General features: G+C 55.2%; 1 protein-coding gene across 2 annotated transcripts in view; it reads right to left on the reverse strand.

Annotated features, from left to right (window-relative positions):
• The window catches only part of SLC6A6 (solute carrier family 6 member 6), an 80,022-nt gene that overhangs the window by 39,151 nt on the left and 19,356 nt on the right, over positions 1 to 21,515 (reverse strand). The window lies entirely within an intron of this gene.

Here is a 21,515-nt window from a genome sequence, read left to right on the forward strand (position 1 = left end):
AGAAGCCAGCGTGCGCTCAGTAAGGGATGGCCCGTTCGTCTTTGGCACATCTCTTTTCTCATCCACGGGCTGGCGGGCTCTGACCAGCCCAGGCCTGTGGCGAGGGGCCTGCCATCCCGTCTGTCCACGGCTCTGACAACAACCCGAGTGATTCGGACCCCTCTAGGTGATCAGGTCCTCGAGATTCAGGAACTGACCGTTTCCGCTCCCCAGGCACCTGCTCAACAGAAGCGCAGGGACCCCATGCCTGTCATCCCCACACATCACACCGCATTCTACCCGCAGGCAGAGAAGCATGAAGCCAAACCCCCCCCCCCCGCCCCGACCCTGGCATCATCTCTACAAAATATGACACACTCTGGGCAACTCTAAGGTAACTTCCCAATAACAGCCTGCCTGCATTTTCTAGCAACGAGCAGATACCGTTTCTGCATCTCACATTTGCCTAGAAAATGATGGCTCCCGTTTCATTCAAGACTCAGCACAGTGCCTGGCCACAGGAGGTGTTCGTTCCGAGCTTTTAAAGAATGGATAAACATAAGTGAATAAGGAATGGGGTTTCAGGCTGAGATAGGAACAGTATTTGAAAAGGAGGTTTCCACCAAAGTATGGAAAATGGGTATTTATGAAACATATTTGCAATTCATTAACCAGTCACATCTCTGCACTGTGAGGATTATGGAAGAATGCAGGTGAATCTTCCTTTGTCCATCCCTCTCTATCCACTCTCTGGCTTGCTCTAACCCGTATACCATCCAGGCTCCTTTGCCCTCTGACTCCCTATTGGGTTCAGCAATGCAAGGGCCCAGGGGAGGTCAAGTCTCCAAGCCTCCAGGAGCTGTTCAGGATCACCCTTAGCCCACCCCTGCTTAGGAAGGCTGCCACCAGCCAGGGCAGAATATCTCCCTTCTCTACTTCTCAGGTCCCCGAGTCCTAACCGCCCCCCCCTCCCCCGCCCACACACACACCTCGGTCTTGAGGGCAAAAGCACCATGAGTCCCAGCCCAGGGGGAGAGGGTGCCTTTGAGGCTTTACCCCTACATGGCAGAGGCCACGGGAGACAGCTGAGCTGGGGGAGCCAGAGCTAGTGGGCCTACCCACCCCTCCTTGAGCCTCACTTTCTTTATCTGCAGAATAAAAAGCTTGAAAGGAAAGGCGACCAACTCATAGTCAAACAGCCTGGGGTACTACTTGTCTTCATGATCCAAACTGTTGGCCGACACTGAAATAACAGAGAAAAGTGGAGATTTCTAGGTTTTTTCAAAACATGTGAAGGGCGTCGGGCCACACTGGGTTCACACTCCTTATGGGATCCATCAGCTGGACCAGATGCAGCCCCGTCACCCGGGCACACCCGGGCCAGCTTGCCACCCGGCTCGCGGGACGTCTCCAGTGGGGATCTGAGACTGCCTTGTCAAAGTGCTTAGCACCACCTGATCATGTCTGTTCGAGTCCTTGCTTCCTTGTTAACAGTCTCCCCCTCGACTGACAAGAACAGAGGCTCCGTGGGGCAAGGACCTGTCTTATTACTGCTGTGCCCAGAACCTGGAGCGCAGGAGAACTGATGCGTAATGGTGCTCAGGGTGGGGTCTGCAAGCAGCTGCTGCTAAGTACAAACCCCAGGCCTGCCACTTCCCAACTCTCTGACGCCAGCCATGTCGCAGCCTCCGCGCCTTGCCTGGCGTAGGTGGCGGTCGGGGCAGGGCGAGGCGGGGGCCGCCTGCGGACCTGGGGTGTGCAGAGAGAAGGTGCACTGGCCTGGCCCCAGCAGCCGGGCCCGCAGGGGCCTTGCTTGGAGGAGCAGAGGCACAAAAGCACAACAGAATCCCCATTTCCCCCACGCCTCCTTCCTCTCCCTGGCTCGGGGTGGGGGACCCTGATTGTTTCGCTATCTGGCCATGAGCAGACCAAGAAAAGGCTTCCTGGAGCCGCCAGGCGCTCGCTGAGCCCTTCCTCTGTCTCCTGGAGCGCAGACTGGCGGCGGCATCCGCACAGCCTTTCTTTGCCCTGCTCCCTCGAGGCGACGTGGGGGTCCGGCCGGGCGTATGGCTACTGTAAAAATAGCCCCAGCGGCCAGCATTGTTCCAGCATTAATATGTGCAGCCCCCGATGGTTATCTGGGCGGCCCATTGTGGGCCGGCTGGATGGGAGCATAATTGGAGGATGTGGGACTCAAGTCCCTCCTAGTGAAGATGTTTTTCAGGGAATGACCCCTGAACCTCCTCACCAAGAGGGTCGGTTCCGCCCTTTCAGGCTCTCCTTGGATCTCGGGGCTGCAAGGCACTTCACAAGGTCAGACAGGAGGAGGGGGGAGGTGGCCGGCTTCTGCCCACATAGGCAGCTGGGAATGGCGAAGGTTCTTCCCCACTAGGACACCAGGAGCCGGGGTCTGCTTCCCTGTGGCTACCCTGAGAGTCCTGGCTCTGCCCTCTGGGCCCCGAAACCAACCGGCCAGGCTGGCACTCAGAGAACCCTGCGGAAATGCGGGGATGGGGGTAGCAAGTTCCATGAGACCCTCTGCTCTGGCCTCTGGTTTCCCACGAGGGGAGACCTCCAGCCCCCTCTCCACTCAGGACCCCGTCTTCCCAACGCCCGTGGCTGAGCCGGGATGTGGGATGGGACTTGAATGGGGCAGAACTGGGGCTTGTCACGCATCTGGCATTATGGGGGTGTCCCCGCTCCTCACCCCAAGTGCATCCAGGGATGGGTTCTTCTGTTACGTCACCTGTCTCATCCACGGCTGCCACGAAACAAGCCCACGCGCCCTTCGAGAACACACAGCCAGCAGCCCTACCTCTGGCTCCCTCCCCGCCAGGTCATGGTCCATGGCCTCACCCAAGACTCACTCACTCATGCCTCTCAATGAGGCCAGATCCAGAGGCAGGCATCCCACCTCCCTCTCAAGGGACTTCTTCCAAGCCCCTCCGGGGTGTCTGACCAGCCCCATGCCTGCATAAGCCCACTGCAGAAAGCCCCTTGGCTTCTGCCTCCTGTACATTCCTGGCATCCACCCACATCTCTCCGTCGCCAAGGCAACCACCACCGTCGGGGCCCTGACAGCTCTTGCCCGGGCATCCACGGCAGCCTCCTCCCAGGTCTCCCTGCTGCTACACTGTACCAGCCCCCCACAAACTGTTCTCAGCACAGCAGCTGGGGGCAAGGTCTAGAGCATAATCAGTCCAGAATGCACCCCCCACCCCCAACCTTCCATCACTCCTGGAAGAAAACACAAACTCCTCACCGCAGCCTCGCCCCCATCTCCCCATTCTCCCCTCTCCTTGGGACACTGGCTCCACAGAACTGCTTTCGTCCATCCCACGCCTCAGGCTCAGGCTCCCTAACACAGCTGCTCCGAGCCCTCCGGTGGCAGCCTGACCCCTGCAGGAACTAGAGTGTGAGCCCTGGCCGAGAAGCTGACAGCCACTTCCCGGCTCGGTGTCTTCAGGCAAGTCACTCAACCTCTCTGATCCTTAGTGTCCTCATTTGTAAAATGGGGCTAATCATGCCCACCTCATGGGGATGATGTAAGGGCTGAATGGTGGGGGGCGGGTGTGTGTAGAATGCATGGAAAGTACTTAGAACAGCATTTGGCAAGTAGCAAGTACTCCTTAAATAGTAGCGCTGTATTACTGTTGTTACTGCCATAATTATCAGGGCCCACCTTGACCTTGGGGTATATAAGGCCTTAGTTCTACTCAGGGTGAGATCAGCAAGGCCCAGGGAGGCCAAACGACACTCCTGAGGTCATACAGCTGATAGTAACAGTAACCGTAACGTGCCCGAACCTTCAGCTCTGACCTACCCCTCTGTCAGCCCAGCCCCACCTCAGACACCACCTTCCCTGGAGTACTACCATCCATCTCCACGGACTCATGATGAGGCCCACCGATTCCCACCTGTCACCCCGCAGCGGCCCGCCCCCCCCAACCCGGTGCAGTAAGCACTTAGGAAGAAGCCCCCCCAGGCGCTCCAGCAGCCCGCTGCCTTGCCGGCCGCCGCCGAGAACTGTTTTCCTTGGCGCCAGGCCCAGGGCTATTTTGTAGCGACCGTGATACATAATTCCCCATTTTAAGAGCTTCCTCTTTGGTTATTACAGCGAGAAGCGATTAGAATAGGCATCAGAATCAGCCCTGATCCAGAGGCTCCAGGATGAAGCCTCCCTCCTTGGCCAGCTGAAGTGCTCCTTGTCTCTCTGCTCCAGGGGTCACGGCCAGAACTGGCTGTGCCTGAAGACCCACCTGCAGATCACCTGGTCAGCTTTGGCACGTCCGTGGACAGATCCAACCTGGTGCCGGCAACGCGTGCCAACAATGCCGAGGATTGGTTTCTCCCCGATTTACAGCTACCAGATTTTTTGGTATTTACTTTGTGCTTAGCTGTCACTAAATAGTGTTCTATTTACTCCTCAAAGAGCCTTATTGTGGAAGGGATTTTTAGTACTGTTTTACCGATGAAGGAAGTTGAAGCTCAAGCAGGGAAGTGAGCGGCCTGCCTGAGGCTAAGCACCCAGGAAGACCGAAGTCAGAACTCCCATCTTGATCTGCCCAATGCCTAGGGCACCAGAGCAAAGTTTAGAAAGGAGGAGGCCTCTGTGCTGTTTGCAGATGGGGATGCTAAGGCCAGAGGGAAAAGGAATGCAGAGGTAGAGCAGGGTAGGGCTAGGGACTGGGTATCCTGCCCACATTCCACGCCCTCCCAACCCCCCTGGCCCCAGGTGCCCACACACCAGCCAGCTGGATCTTGAATCGAGTTACAGACCCTGCTGCGGCTGCCTCCCCCAGCATCTGCCACCTCAGTCCAAGGCTGTGGGGAAATCAAGCCCTTGCCTCTTTTTCCTGGATGAGCTGCCGGGAAGCTGGGAAATTTTCACCCTCCCCTGCAGAACTTGAACCTTCTCAAGTAAAAACAATCAGCTTCCCACAAGAATCTCTCTGGAAAAGAATGATTTAAATCTCTCATTGTCACTGACTTATCCACTCACGAGCTTCTACAAGGTTTCCAATATAAGAAGGCAGGTACTTCACTGTTTCCTCTTTAGAATACCTCCCATCCCAAAAGTACTTAGCACGCAGTCAGCCTCTAAGATTCATCTCTGGGCCTCACTGGACAGTTAGTGTTTCTCAGCAAACCTCTGGGGGTTAGGTAAGTGGCTCCTAGAAACCCAGGGGAGCTCTGGATGACCCACCTATTTTACAGCTGGGGATACCGGGGGCCTGGACCGCCCTGTCCTGTTGGGCTCTCTACGGAATCAAGCACTCCAGAGCAGGGCTTTATCCTCCCCTTTCCTCATTTCTCTGCCCACTCCAGAGCCAGAGTTCTGGGCTCACTGAGGCCACGACCCAGCTGTGTGACCCGGAGCAAGTAACAACCTCTCTGTGCCTCATTGGTTAAAAGAACTCACTGCACAGGGATTAAATAGGATGATGACTGTAAAATGTCCAGCACAGGGCCTGGTACATACAAAGTGATTAATAAATATTAGCTATTATTGAAGAAAATAGCTGACCACCTTGGAATTTTATTAATACGGGGTGGCAGGCATCATAGCCTCAGTGTTTTAAAAAAGAGGAAAAAAGCAAGCTGCATCTATTAAGCGATGACTACAGGCACGTTTATTTAGCCCTGTGCTAAGGGCTTTGCAAGCATTTTCTTAGTCAACCCCCTCTCTGGGAGCCATTACCATCCCTGTTTTGCTGACAAGGCCTGGAGAGGTGAAGTCACTTGTCCAGAATCACACAGCAAGTAAAAGGCCGCTGGAGCTTCAAATGGCTCCCAGGTCTGGTTCGGCCTCAATCCCATGTTCTCAAGCACTCGGCTGTTTTGCATCACCTGCTTTAGCAAGCTGACAAAGTGGCATCAGGCCTGGTGCCTTTAAGTCAGCTTCAAGCTGCTGGACTGGACACATCAGAGAAGTAGGTGATGGTGGACAGGGAAGTGAGGAGCCACAGGATACAGAGGTGACAGGGGCCCAGGGCCCTAGGGACGGGCTGGGCAGGCTGATGAAGTGGCATCGATAGCCAGGACGCATGGCACTCTGGACCAGAGGCTTCCTCCAGCAGCCAGGGAGAGCCTCCCAGACTTCTCTGATAGATCCAAAGGGGCTCCTTCCAGCGCTGTGTCCACAAACTCCAGGCAAGGGACAGGCTCAGTGAGTAGGAGGGCTGGGATCGATTAGTAATGTCTGCCAAGGGCATGCTCCTTAGGTACCATCCTGGCCCTAGGAAGCATTTAAAAATTAAGCACAAAAATAAATAAATAAGCACCAAAACCCAACCAACCAACCAAACAAAACCATGAGGTGTGGTGAGAGCACTATTTTACCCTGGGCCTTACGGGTAGCTGTTTTTGAAGAGAAAGTAGAAATGAATCAAAGAAAGGTTTTTTGTCCTTCTCATAAAAAGGTACACCTTTAAAAGATTTAATCATTGGCTTGAATCATGTGGTCTGTATCCTTCTGTCTTGTTCATCTGTTTGTATCTCGGGATCACTCATGCCTGAAAATCTCAACGGCCTTCGAGGGCCTGGCAGGCAAAAGACAGGGTACAGTGGGGAGGCCTCAGGGAGGAGGGTCTGTGGCAAACAGGAGTCCGGGTTCCAGCCACGGGTGGCTCTCCTCGGCTCCCGTTGCCTTACCTACATTTTCTAATTTCTAAAACATTGTGTGGCCCAAACACAAACTGTTGGCCTTGTCTGGGCACACCATTACCCCAGGTCACCCAAGGTGGCCACAGCAAAGGGCAGGGCAGGCTTGCCTGGAGATGCTGACCAGCCCAGCCTCACGGGCCCAACGGCTCGCCCCAGTGAGGTCATCCAGGAAGTCTGCCATTGTTTTGCCCGGAACAAAGCCGAACAATGAGCAACCACATTCTGATCCTAGTGAAAGTGAATTCTGTTTGGGGAATTGTTTTTCGCATGACATCTCTGGGGACAGGGCTTGTGATCTACATGGGGTTCAGTGTCTTCCCCTCCCCTGATCTAACTGCAAACCCCCCACCCCACAAAAACTCAGGTGTACCCTCAGAGACCCCTCACTTCTGCTGAGAGCACCTTGCCTGGAACATGACCGGCCCTCAACCCACGTCCAGTGTCGACTTCTCCCCAAGCCTCACAGAGCCTCTCCCTTCACAGCTCAGGGTACTACAGCTTGGAGAAGGGGAAGGTCTGGCCCAGATCACACAGCCACGAGGCAGTGGGTCAGGATTTGCACCCAGACCCTGCCTCCATGCCCCCAGAAGGAGGTAACCTCTGGACAGGGGCCTACCAGAACGAGTCCTACTTCTCAGTCTGTGGTTTACAGAGGAAAAAGTGGGTGAAAGTGAACAGGTTTTGCATAGAACTGGCCTCTGGGACAACACTGGTGGCAGGCAGGATGTGGGCCCAATGTACTGCCACCTTATGTTCTTCTCACAAAAACATTTACAGGTAAAAGGTCTTGGGGACTGGGTCCAAATATTCTTCTTATCTTGGAGGTGGCAGGCTCTGACCTAAAGCCCAGAGAACCACAGGCAGTCAACAGAGATGAAACAAAAAAGAAGACATGCAAATGGCGTGGGGGTGGGGAGGAAGAAGGCGCCAGGCTAGGCCGGGGGAGGGGCAGAGTGAAGAGGGCAAGATGGCCAGGTGTGGCCCCCCGCGGGGGGGGGGGGGGAAGGCAAGCAGGGCACCCACCATGCACAACACAGAGGCGCCCTGGGCAGGGCACCGGCCAAGCAGGCCAATGAGTCAGGGCAAAGGGCAAGGGACTAGGGGTCAAAAGGCTGGGCCTAGTTCCGGTTCCACTGGGTCACGTGGGCCAAGTACTGCCCCTTTGCACCTCGGATGTCCAGGGTCAAAAATAGAGCAAGGGCAGCTCTGGCAAGCAGGGACTACTGAATAAACACTTACTGAGAAGCTACCCTACTAGGTGCCAGGAGCTGGTCTAGGAACCAGGGGCAGGGAGGTGAGCCCCCAGGAGCTGATGTTCCAGAAGGGGAGGTAAATATTTACAAGATAGGAGCAGCATGCAGAAGGCAACCAAGTGGGATGAGATGTAGGTGACAGGGATCCAGGAGCCAGTGAGGCCCCTCTGAGGAGGTAAGGTTTCACTGCGGGGGCAGGCCTGGCCCTGGGCAGCAATTTCTTTATTCTTCTCAGCAGCCTGGATGAAGGAAGGAGGCCCAGAGAAGGGAAGCCACTTGCCCAAAGCCACACAGCTGGGATCTGAGCCCAGGCAATGGGCTTCAGGGTCCGTGCTTTCAACCACACTGAAACTGAGGTCTGTGTGGCAAACAACTGGGGGAATGGTGTTCTCAGAGCAGGGAATGGTGTGTACCAAGAGGGCCACACTGGCCCTGGTAAAGGAACAGAGAGAAGGCCAGTGTGGGACGGAGAGCAAAGGGAAACAGGGCATGGGGTGACCTAGAGAGGAGGCCGGGTCTGGAGGCCAGGATTAAAAGCTGTATTTAGCCAGAGGCTGGTGGGAGCCCCTGGAGAGTTTCGTGCTCAGTGAGGACCCCACCGTGTGGCTCCAGCCCCTGACTTTTCCTGACTGTCTGGCCAACTTCTCCCTACCACCGTGGAGGGGGATTCGAGGGCCCATGCCAGGCTTTTCCCTGTAAGCTGTTGCTAATGGGGACTCTCCAGTGGGGGCCTGGGAACCCCGAGTCCTTATCCCGGACACCCCAGAGCCACCCAGCCCCTTCGTCATGTGCTGAGCGAGTACCTGCAGGACTGGCTGAAGGAGGCTGCTGTTCTTTCTAAAGAGGGATCAGCCAAGGATGGGTGGCGGGACCTCCTTCCCCGTGGCCAAGGGCCACACCACCAGTGCCACAGAGAAGAAAATACCCTTGTGTACTGAGTCTGGACCCTCACCTCTCCATAGGTGAAGTCCATGGGTTTGGGAAGAACAGGGTCAGCCTCTGATCCTAACCTGGGGGAGTGGGTCAGGCACTTACTCACCTGGGGGAGTGGGCAGGAAAAGCCCCAACTGTCCCATGGTAACTGAGCACCTACTACCCTGCTGGCCCAGGGCCACTGCAGGGGGATTCAAAGTCACCTCCCTGCCCTCAAGGGGCTAATGTCCAGAGGCAGAGGGGAGGGGCTCGTTTTGTCAAAGTAGCCCAAAAATTATTCTACAAGTTCAGATGCATCTGGTCAAGGGCGAATGAGAGGAGCTTCAAGGAGCAGGCCCCCGACACCCTCCCGGCTGGGTCCTGCGGCCTGGCTGGGCCTGGACTCCCGGAGGACGCAAGAGTTCAGGAACAGTCCGGCCTCATGGATTCTGTCTGAGCCGGCTCAGCCCCCAAATGCCACTTAGGGAGATTTCCAGCATATGCCGTCACAACTTAAGCTTAGCTAAAGGAGGAAGTAGGGAGAGAGGGGAGGGCCGCCATGATGTCTAAGGGGGCCCTCAAGGGCCTGTGTTGGTGCACAGGGCAGTGAGTCAGCGGGCAACGGTCTCCTGGCACTGAGTCACCAGCCACAGCCTGTCACTCTCCTCCTGTCGGCTTCCCCACCACCCCAGCCCTCAGCCTGGTTTGGCCGGAAGTGGGGGTGGGGTAGGGTCTACCATGGTCCTGCGGCAGGCTCTGGTAGAACCCAGGATTATTTCTGGAGGTCACAAAAAAAGAGACCTATGAGAAAAAAGAAAAGCTCAGTTTCCATTTCCTCAGACTTCCCCTTTGAAGCCACTCTCCTCTTACTGGTGGTGAAAAGCAAACAGCGCGGCCCCTCCCTAGCTCTATAGAAACTGGAGAGAGATAGGCCCTCAGTGACAAGGCCAGCTAAGGGCACGCCTGTGGCCCAACACCCACTCAGAGCCAGTCACCTCCGACTCTGTCACCAGGGCTCTGCCGGAAGTCACATCTCCATGGAAACAGCTAAAGCACTCTTTGCTAAACGGCCTGGAGAAGTCACCTCTCTCAGCCTCAGTATTACCATCTGTAAGATGGGCATAATCTCCCATCTACAGTGCGTGAAGCCTCCTCGCTCATTAAATGTATGTAAACAAGGTCCCTGCTATGGTTCCTCTTTTAAACATGTCTCTACTCAATGAGGAAGGACCTTCTTCCTTCCTAGCTGCACCCATACCTCACCCTCACTTAGAAATTTAGCTCAAGAGTTGTTTGCCTGTGGAACAAAGCAGCTTGGGATTTAGCAAGACTTAGCGGTGGTGATCAAATAGCAATGTCTGCTGCCGGCGCCCCCTTTCAGAGCAAAGGGGCTTGTTGCCTGGAATTTCCTCCATTTATCTGGAAGTCAAGTCTCAGGTGTCCTCCACCATCCAAAGCCCACCTGAGACCCCCAGGGGCTACCAAACCACACACACCCCAGGCTTTCTCACGCCTCCATGCCTTGGCTCATTCTGTCCTCCTAGCCTGGCACACTGTTCCCCAAGTAATGCACAGGAAATCCTCAAGCGATCCCCTAGGACAATGGCCCTGAGGACTCCCCAGTGCCTTCCTTGGGCTCCGTGGGTCACACCACCTCTGTCCCCATGCTCAGCAGCCCATACTGTAATTGTGGGCCAGCTTCCTGACACCCAGTAGAAGGCCCAGCACTATCAATATTCGTCAAACAGAAGCTTTAGGGTTCACAACCCTGGAGACACTCAACATCGGGGTAAACGTGTGCTACCTCAGAGCTGCAAGGGCCCCTCGGCTCGGCACATAGAGCAAGGACAGCAGCGGACGCTAGGACCGGGCGGGGCTGCCGGCAGAGTAAGGGTGAGCCGGACATCCCCTCCGGACAGGGGCTGTGTCCCCGGCAACTGAGCACAGTTCCCCCCAATGGTCAAAACTCTACAAAGCTTCGCCCTCCTTTGATAGATGAGCCCTAAACCTTCAGGAAATCACTTTTCATGAAACAACGTGTTCCCTGAGCATGTTCCAAAACGGACCTTGAAGTGAATGCTCCTCGGTCTCCTAAAGGTTTGCCAGGTACTGCTGTAGGCTCCTCGTGGATCCTGCACAAAAACTGCAAGGCACAAAGTGGGGGCCTTAGGGTATCGGCACATGCAAATGCAAGCCCATTTTCTAGATGAGCAAACTGAGGCCCTGGACCCATACCAGATGAACAAGAGCCACCAGCCTCTTTCACAGCTGGGCCATCAGCACTGAAGGAACCTCGTTTCAGAGGGAAAAGCGAGGTCGGAGGGAGGTGATGGAGGGCAGGGATGCTCCCAGCACCCCTGACCCAGTGGGACACAGTGGGCGCCAGAGGCTGAAAGTAAAGCTCTTATTCCCAACCTGGCTGGACCCGTCGGGTTGGCAGATGGTGGTGCGGCGAGGGGCAACTCTCAGGCTACAAGATGATGCCTAATAGCAGCTACTGCTCAGCTAGATGAAAATTCAGCATTAAAATCCATACCGGGGGTGGGGTGCGCTCGAGGGAAGGATGACGTTTCTACATTGTACAGACCATCTCCCAGGGCAACCCCCAGATGGCCTCCACCTCCCTTCACCTTCCACTGTAATTCCACCTGCGGCCCGGTCGTGTTCACCACGAGCACGGTGCCTCCATGCGGGGACACAAAATGAGGCCACCTCAACCACTGGAAACTCCCTAGAGGCATGCCCCCTAGCCCAGCCAAGCTTGTTTCTAGCCCATCCCACTGCCCACCATGTCGCCTTCGGCTCAAGAACTAATGGTGGCTCCCAGCTGCTTGGAGAATCATCTCTCTAGTTCCTCACCTGGAATCCAAAGCTCATGGTACTTGACCCTGTCGCTGGCCCCAATCTCTGCCACCTTACCTCTCCTCCGGTCCTGCCTGAGTCTCAGGACCTCCTCGTTTTTTCCATCATTATCCCGTTCAATGCTGTGTTTTGTGGGTTCCCTTATGTTTAGGAGGATCCCACCCTCCTTTAAGACCTGGCCCAAGTGTCGTCCCTCCAGAAAGCCCTGCCTGCCCACCCCATTTTTTCCCCCTTCTCTCCTCCTGTGGCCTGTGTCACCTCACCATTCACCAGGTGCGGGGCTCTTGCTCAGACTTCAACCCTGGACAGAGCTCAAAGTTCTCCTTGAGACAGCTCAGTTTCGTCATCTGTAAGTGGTCTCCATAATCTGTGAAACCATTCCTTGCCGAAGTCTCTGGGCCAAGCCGGTGGATGACCACAGGCTGCCTGAGCATTGGCATTGCCTGGGACTCTGGCTGAAAATCCAGATGCCTGGACCCGCCCCAGACCTCCTGACTCTGAATCTTCGAGGTTATTAAACCAACCCCCACCCCCAACCACCACCAAGTGACTCTTAGAATCAGGTGAGGTTGGGAAGAGTGGTGCTAATGAACTGGGAGAAGCTTGGTAACATGTAAAACAAAATCAGCCAGTTAAAGAGACTGTTACTGGCTGACGATAATGCACACGGGCATGCATAGCTGTGTGCACACACCGTCCGCGTAGGCCCACAGACGGTGCTCCTGCCAGACTGGGAGCAGGTGGGGGCTGGGCCCGGCTGGGCTTCATTTCGGCCAGCCCCAGTGAGTCCGGGGCGACCCCAGAACCATGTGCCCAGACTTGACAGTTTGCCAGAGGCTCCCCATTCCCTCTTGCCACTGCTCCGTATAGTAGCCCACTTTACAGGTAAGAAAACCGAGGCTCAGAGAGGAAACAGGACTTGGCCAAAGTTACCCAGAGTGCAAGTGACAGAATCTGAACCCGGGACAAGGCAATACTCCCTCTATCCACTTGCTAAAGTTAAAAGGAGTTTGAGAAATCAAGGTTGGGGCTGGCAGGTGGATTACCTCGGGCTTCCGGGGCAGGGAGTTGAGTGGGGTATGTGATCCTGGGGGAACAAGCATCAGAGACCGCCCCACCCAGCCCGGGGGCAAAATCCAGCACAGCAGACCTCAGGCAGCATCTCCAAAGAGACACAAAGTACAGGGCATATCGCCTGGGACTTGGGGGTCCCCAGCTGTCACCCCTGCATGGGGGGGCCACTTTTTCCCTAAAGTGGAGGCAGCAGGTGGAGCCTTCCCAAAAGGAGAAGCACCTGTCCCTAAAATGCCAACTCCCCAAACCCAAGGAACAATAGCAGGAAAGGACCCAGGAGGGCCGGGTGAGGCCCAGGTGAGGCCAGCTCGGCCAGTGACCACTGCTTGACCAAGGCAGCACCCGGCCTTCCCTGGGCTGTGGTTTCCACCAGCTGACCAGCAGACCCTAACAGCTCGCGAGTGCAGGATCCCAACCACGCCTCCCACACACAGGGGCACACAGGGGTACACACACGCACGTGCACACACACGTCTCTCTGCAAAGGCAACCTCTCCAACAAAAGAAAATACACACCATAAATACACCTGTCTGTACCTCAGTTTCCTCAAACACAGGATGACGATAGCAATAGTACCTACTTCTTAGGGTTGTTGCGAGATGAAATGAGCTAATAGGTACAGGCCACTTAGTACTTGAACAAAGCGTGAGCTATCAGGACGATGACCCTGAGACCGGCGACAGCCTGGAAAGAGGCTGGTGGCCCTGCTGGGCCTGTCCTGTGCACCAGACCTGCTGGGCACCTTCCATATCCCCTCACAGAGCCAGGACCAGGGTTCGAAAGCAGGTCAGCCAGTTCTGAGATGTGGGGCATCCCCCAACACTCCTGCCTCCTCCCAGCTGCCCCTTCCCTTCTATCCAGCCTCCACTCCTCTTCCACAGTGGGTGGAACCAGGGGACCCTGGGGGACCCTCCCAGGACACCTGCTGACTATGGGATGATGTAGGTCCTGGGGGCTGGTGGTTCCATGGGGATCTGAGCATGGATGTGGGCCCTCCTGTCACCTCCTCTACCTCGCCTTGGGGTAGGGTCGGGAGAACAGCTCAGGCAGCTGCCCCCAGCCGGGCAGCCAGACCAGGGCCTGCGGCAACCCAGACCAGGTGTCCATGCCCCATGGGCGGCGGTGCCTGCCAAGCTGGGGAGGCGGAAGTTACAGGGCACGGGGCCTGGCCTTGAGAGCCAAGTTTGTGCCACAGACACTGGGAAACGGGCTGCAGAGTGGCCCCGACAACCCGTGGCGGAAGTGCAGACCAGCTACTCGGAGCAGATGACCAAGCAGCCTCCCTCCTTCCTTGCGCAGCTGTGAAGAAAACCTTTGGGAGAAGAAGCGGCTTGGTGGTATCCCCCAGATTGGCTGCAGCTATAGAACTCAGATTCTGGGACCGCTCAACTCCCAGCAGCCTCAAAACCCCAAAGGTCCTAGCTGGAGGTCCCTGGGTGCCCGAGACCCCTCAACTGGCCATCAACGAATGACAGATCAGCCCTGGATCCCCAGGGCCCAGAGTTTAGAGATAAGCAGACTGAGGCTTAAAAAGAGGAGGGGGCTTTCCAGGAAGCCCCGAGATGGGCCCTGCTGTGGGACTCTGGGCAAACTACTGTGCCTGTTCCCTCATCCGTACACTGTGGCCGAGGACGGCACCAGCCCCTCAGGGCGCAGGGGTGATCACGTGAGCCGATGCAGGTAAACCACCCAGTACCCGGCTGGGTGCACAGATGGGTCCTGCTAAGACATCGCAGTGTGAGGGCGAACATGATTCATGTTGGAGCCACTCTCAGGGAACTGCCTGCTAGTAGGAAGGCAAGACAACAGCAGTTATGGTAAGAAGTTTGCCAGCCCCAGGGTGGGCTACTCCAGTCTTCAACCCCAATTTGTTCTGTGGACGTGTACTAGTTCAGGAAATTCGACACCGTCATCGGGTCTGTTTTACTGGTGGGGAAATTGAGGCCTAGGTGCAAAAGCTTCCGTCTCCAGTGTTTCAACTGGGGTTCTAGGCCTCCAGTTCCCCTGCCCGCTCCTACTATTTGGATGCCTAGGACCAGCTCAACTCCTTACTTACTTGGGGAGCTCCTTGCCAGGCCCAGGATACGCAGAGCACTAATCCCACAGAGGTCTTTGACCCCAAGGGAATGCCCTGCCTGTTTACCCAGCAACCTACCTCCGGTCAGCTCAGGGGCCGAGAGGCTCTATCAAGCAAGGATCTGGACGGAGGTGGTAGGTAAACAGAGGGTCCCACTGGTGGTCTGTGGTGGGAGGCTTGGGTGAATAGTTCTTGGCAAGGGGAGCCATGGCCCACTCCAAGCTGGACGCCCCTCGGAAAGACCTTGTTCCCACCAGGCCTCCGGTCGGACCACTCAGGTCAGAGCAATGAAGGGCTCCCACATTTGTCCTCTGCTCCCTCCCTCCTGAGTGGACTCCCTGGACACTGTTTCCTAGGTAACTGCAGCTGTTGGGGACCCCATAAGCTTGAATCACAGAAGGCTGCCCAGTAAGGTTCTGTAAGGGGACCGAGGCTCTCTGAGCAGATAGGGACACAGGTGGACATGCAAACATGACTTACCCCAGACACTGGGAAATTGGGTACATCAGAAGCCCTCGAGAGTATAAAAGATGCCCAGCACCTTGGCTACGGCCCTCAGAATATCCGCTCACGAGGTCACAATACCCCTTCCAACACAGCTCAAGTGCCCAGAGATGGCGTACTCCAGAAAAACACCAGTGATTAGTATTGTCCCTTAGCAGAACTAAAGCCAGGGGACGTTCTTTGGTCATAGAATTTACTGTCTCTATATGTCATTGCCTGGGAGGCCCTGGGCTTTCACAGCTTAGTGCATTTTTGCAAGCCATTTCAGGCCCTGGAATGCACATCCCTGCTCTTCTCCATTCTCAAATGAGACCTCCTCCAGGAAGCCTTCCCTGACCATCCCCTGTCCATCTCCCAGCAGAACGAATTGCTCATTCCTCAGCTATAGTCCTAGTTTCTTCCTCCCACAGTCAGAGGATGCTCTGGGGCAGTGGGTGGGCCTCCTCCCTGGAGGCAGCAAATGAGGAGGACCCTGGTGTATCATCGTCATAGCAACCTTTTGTTCCAATTCCGACTGTTCTTACATCCTGGAAACAAAGATAGTTGCAGCTAACATTATGTGCCTGGCACTCTGTTGGGCATTTGATATAATTCTAGCTCGTAGTAATTTTTTAATCATGCTAAATATTTTTCTTATTGCATTTTAAATCACTTTTCACTGATTATGGCTGCTTGCTTTTCTCCTATAATCAGTCCAAAGGTAATGAGACTTTATGACTTTTTCAGAGACTCTCACAGAACAAAAAAAACCACACTCTAAATGCCTTAAAAGTATGGAAAGTGCTCCAACCGCACAGCTAGTTCCAGAGAGGAATATCAGCTGCCTGGGCTGAGCGACTGTGTGTGCCCAGCTCAGTGCCCGTCACTTGGGTGCCGAATTTTTACCCGGTCCTTACCAACCATCCTATGAGATGAGGAATCTTACCCCATCTGAGGCTCAGAGGGGTTGAGTGACTTGACCAAAGTTGCACAGCCAGGAAGAGGCAGGGTTCCAGAATCCTGGGTCCCCAACCACTGGGCTCTGGGGCATCTCCTGGCTCTGGCCTTTGATGCCAGGAAGTCCCCCTCTTCACTTGACACAGGAAGAAACTGAGGCCAGCAGTAGGTATGGGTGTCATTGTGCACATTAACCAGCTGGGACTGGAATCCAGGTCTCTTGAGCAGGCCCGGATCCCAGGTCCTGGGCCAGCCTCAACTACACAACAGCAGGAACAAAAAACCCACCTCTGCAGAGGCTTTGTGCTCCAGGCTCTGCAAGGACCTTTCCATTTCATTATGTATACCTGCTGGGATTACTAAATACTGGCCCCTCAGGCTAGGAAGAACTGTTAACCATTTCACTTCGGGCTACCTAGAGCAATTAGGCGGTTAATAAGGAATTGGTGAAGGGAAGGGACTGAGCCCTGGGCGCATCCCCGCCCCCACCTCCTCTGAGCTCGCTCTCACCCTGACCCTCCCGCACTGTCCCATCCTCTGCAGCAGCCGGGGGACTTAATCAGCTTATTCACCCTTTAGATAGCCTGGCCGATCAGAAAAAGTCTCCTTTTACTCCTTGGGGACAAGGATACCTGAGATTTAGGCCACAACTATAAATAGTCAAGAAATCCGTCCTTTTAGATTGACTCATCTATTGATTTGGTCAATTGGTTCCCACTGACCCCCAGATGGTGGAATTCTATGTAATTCCTCCTCAGTATTGTCCGTGGAGAGGAGTGGCCCTCCTGGCCTCTCCAGCTTTGTCCTCTGAATTCCCCGATGGGCACCACCCCCTGCGAGACCCTGTTCCCCAAACCCCCTCTGCCGGGTTCCACTTTTGCCTCCGCTGCGTCACCTTAAAAGGTTTTGGTTGGAAGCTGACTCTGTCACTTGTCTGCTACTGCAAGCAGTGCCCTCAGGAATGTCACTTCCCCCTTGGGGCCTCAGCTGCATCATCTGTAAAATGGGCCATCCCGAATTCCACAGGGAAGGCAGGGGGAAGTGCTCCAATACATGAGTGGATTTGCTCTCAGGAGAAATGCCCGTGCGGTTCATTTCATGCGGTTAATCAACAGCAACACTGACTGGGGGCAGAAACAAGCACCCAGAGCTCTTCTGTCCCCCAGGGAAAACAGCAGATAAACAGTTCCTCCATCCGGCGTTCTGTGACACACGAACGGCCCGGGCTGCTGGCACTGCCACTCCCTCCCAAGGCATTTCGCCTGCTCCCCAAACCACGTGAGTCATCAAAACTAGGTGAGACACCTCGGTAGAGTGGGTTTCCTCCCGGGACCTCTGGCAGTGCCAGCAATGCTCCTGCAAGCCTGTTTGGGTGACGGCCCGGCCGGGCTGTTCTTCTTCCCAAACAGAAACCAGTTGTCCAAACAACTAAACAAGTCACCACCTTTAAGGGGGCACCTGGCAGCATTAACTAAGGACTTCAGGTTCCAGTCTGGCTCCCCAAAGTGAATCAAGACCCCAGCACTCAGCAGGGCATTCGGGGTCACCAGCCAAGACCTCCCTTCCAGCTCCTCTCCTGGCCCCCGTACCCCAGAGCGAGACAGGGCAGCCCAGCCATGCCGCTGACGGCATCGGGAACTCTCTGCTTTCCCTTTTCAGGGTCGCTTCCCTCTACCAGTAAATGCCCTTCCTGGCTTGTGTCTGTCTGCCTGGCCTGCTTTTGTCTTTCAAGGCCTCTGGGAAAGTTTTGTGAACTTTGTGTGCCCAAAGCATCTTCAAGAGACCCCACTGATGATGCACAGCCGACTTGTCTTGGGGCTGGCCCGGCTGTTCCAGGCAGGACAGAGAGAGGCTCAACTCTGGGTCCCCAGGGCGTGGTCGGGGCCTGGGCCACAGGAAAAGTCCACAAGTCTCTGATGACTGCATGAACAGACTTTCAATTCTCGGTTTTCAGATGCTTACAGGTTTTCCCCAAACTTCCCCAGATATCAAAGTTTCTCGCCTGGGCCTTCCCCCACTCAGCAGGGCTGGAAGGGGTTTGAAAATATATACACTCCTCAAATGAACCATAAAGGCCAAAGGGAAAACAAAAGGTCTGCCCCCCATGACCTTTTGGCGTTGGGAGCTACTGTATCTATGAGAAGGTGGATGTGAACACAGTCTGTTGTGGTCATCACTCCACCACGTCACAACAAACCATCACACTGCACGCCTTAAGCTCACACACTGATGTATGCCTTTCGTTTCTCAATAAGACGGGGGAAAAAAGCTCACACTAAATTGTAATGTAATTCATATGTTCACCTACGTCTCACTCACTAGATTGTACGTTTCTAAAAAATTGACACTGTGTCTTTTATGTTTGGACATAGCACCTGTCATCATGTTTATGAATATGAAATAAAATTAATTTCTTTAAAGAGCTGGGGGTGGCCCTTTCCCCCCAGAAGCACGCAGCAGGCTCAGCCCTCAGCCATGAAGCTTTGAGGCCTGGCCACATGGGGATCAGCTGACCCAGACAAGGCCAGAGATGTGGATGGGAATCAGTACCTTGAAGCAGCCCCGGTCCCCAGGGGCCTTCCAGAGCTGCGGCTTTTCTAGATTGTTTCTTTTAGGAGGAAGAGTTTACTCCATGTCTGGACTTTTTAATGTGACTAAATCAACCCTGAGAGCACTTTAATACAGCCATTATTAATAAAACACATTAATAAGAAATATACCAAACTGCTCTCTCTTACTTGCTTAAGCCAGTTAGCCTGGTGGGCATCACGGGCCTCCCTTTACAAATGGGGCCACTGGAGCCCAGGCAGGAGATGGCACTGGCCGGCGGTCACACGGCCAGGAAGCAGCAGAGACTCTTCTCTCAACAGCACCAGGACAGAAAAGGTGGTTAGGGGAGGAGCGGAGGCCATATGTCTTACGGTGATGTATGACCTTGGGCATGTCAATGCCCTTCTCTGAGCCTCAGGACGCTCCTCGTGAGGAAGGATGGAGAGGAGGGTGGAGGCAGACAGGCTCATGTTCCCAGATTCTTCCCTCCTCCACCCTGAGACGAGCCCTGGCCTCCTGGTCATACACACCGACTGCATGCATTTGCGGTGGTGGGGGGTGGGGCGGCAGGCTCCACTTTGCAACCGAACAATGGTTTGTGTGCTCAGTTCCGTCGTCTCTCCCTCCCTGCCTCGCTCCTCACTCTATCCCCACTGCCCAGCACTGGGCCCGGTATACAGCAGGTGTTCCACAAGTACTCAGCACGTGAGTCAATGGACACGTGAATGCTGAGTACATGCGTCAATTCATTCGGTGTGAGCTCCTTACAGGACAGGGGATCTGGAGGGAATAATCCAGAGGAGCAGCAGGGCCCCACTGGGCAGCTCCCCCATGGAAGGGGGGCAGGGCGGGGAGCCTGGGCCCAGAAGCACACCAGTCCTGTCTCCTGGTCTGTGTGGCCGCGGCAGTATCGCGGGGCACCTCCCTGAGCCCGGCTTCTGCACCCATGAGGCAGAGAACATCAGAACTTTGTCACAGGACCGTCTCATGGCGGGGATGAGGATATGACCATCAAGTTCTTGGGCGTCATAGGTGCTCAGTAAGCATCTCCAGGTCAAAATCAGACCTCGTATTAAGTCAACTAGGCTGACCCTTCTGGTTGCCTGGAGGAGGACATAGATGCCCAAGGTGGCACCACCTCAGGGACTCACAGCGAGGAGGGCCAGGGCTGGGACAAGCGCTGCGGCAACTGGTTCGCGGGGACATCTGTGACCTCAAGCAGTGGTACGACCCGGCCTGCGGGCACAACCTCCCGGGGCAGCTGGATAAATGAGCTTGCGGAGGTAAGCTTGTCGGATGTACTCATACTGCGAAGGACATACTTAACCAAAAACATGACTCAGTTTATCTAATTTAACTGGACGCCCTGTGTTTCATCTAGCAACCTTATTCAGAGTGTCTAGAGGGATCCCTGTTACACACACACACACACACACACACACACACACACCGCATCCCGCACAAAATATGACACCCAGGACATAAGAAGCATCAAAGACTCTGAGCTCCTGGTCTGAAAACTTCAACCTGAGTACAAATTAAAGATCCTGAGACTTCGGGGTCACGCTCTCCCACAGGCATGCTCCGTTGTTTCTTCCCACTCAGAGAAGCTGCTTGCCTGGTACCTGCACAGACCTTTTGGGGTCCTCTCAGCTCCTCCCTGTTTCCACAGTTTTTGCAGAGCAGGAGTCTACTCCCAAGGACTTTCCGTAGCCCTCACCTCATCGAGGCCCCCAATGCCGCTTCCACCCATCCTGCTCCCGAAAGACATTGCTAATCGATCGTGGCATCCTTCCCACAGATCAGGAGCCAGCCTTAGAGTCCTTATCAAAACATGGTCTCTCTCTCTGGGCCTCTGTAACTTAATGGACAAGAGAAAGCTCTCATGTCGGGGGCGGCGGGGGGGGGCGGGGTGGCAGGCAGGATGCCCAGAGAAGGTGGGGGGGCAGGCAGGATGCCCAGAGAAGACTAGGAAGGAATCAGACAGAAGGTCAGAGCACCACTTGACTTGAAAACATAAGTGAGAACCATGTCCCCCTCACTGTGGCAGGAGGGAGGGAGGGAGCCATGGGCCCTTCACAACCTGGCAGTCCTGACGGGACCCTCAGAGCAAGAGTTCAGGGGTGATGATAGGAACAAGGATGGGGGAATTTGGGGGTGAGAGAAGCCCTGTGCAAGGTAATGCAGGAGCCGACTCAGGCTGGGGATGAGGGGCAGAGGAACCAGTGACTCAAAACTGCCTCCTGCTACTTGTTAAGGATGAAGGCCAAAGGTTTAGGGGTGAGAATCCATTATGGGAAGCCGAGGTGTCCAAGTATATAGCCCCACAGAGGGTGTGCGGGCCACCAGGCTGCCAAGCACACAATAGACCCTGCGAGCCATGGGCACTGTGTCTGCTTTACAGAGAACACCCAGCCCAGAGAGGGAGCCCATCACAGCAGCACCGGCTCCTAAACGGCAGAGCTGAGATGCACGTCCAAAGCTGTCACCCCAGGAGCTCCTCTGGGGACATGATTCCAGACCCTTGTTTTTACGCATGAGGAAAATGAGGGCCCAGAGAAGGGAAATGACTCGCCCAAGGTCCCCCAGCAAGTTGCTGGGGAAGTGGGTAGATAAAGGTGGTGCCGTGGGGGACCCTTTGGGCAGCTGGGTCTGAATACTGACCCAGGGCACCCTCCTTCAGGGGAGCCCCAGGGAGCCA

Source organism: Phoca vitulina, unplaced genomic scaffold, assembly GCF_004348235.1.
Source record: "Phoca vitulina isolate PV1807 unplaced genomic scaffold, GSC_HSeal_1.0 scaffold13, whole genome shotgun sequence".
Taxonomy (NCBI): Eukaryota; Metazoa; Chordata; class Mammalia; order Carnivora; family Phocidae; genus Phoca; species Phoca vitulina.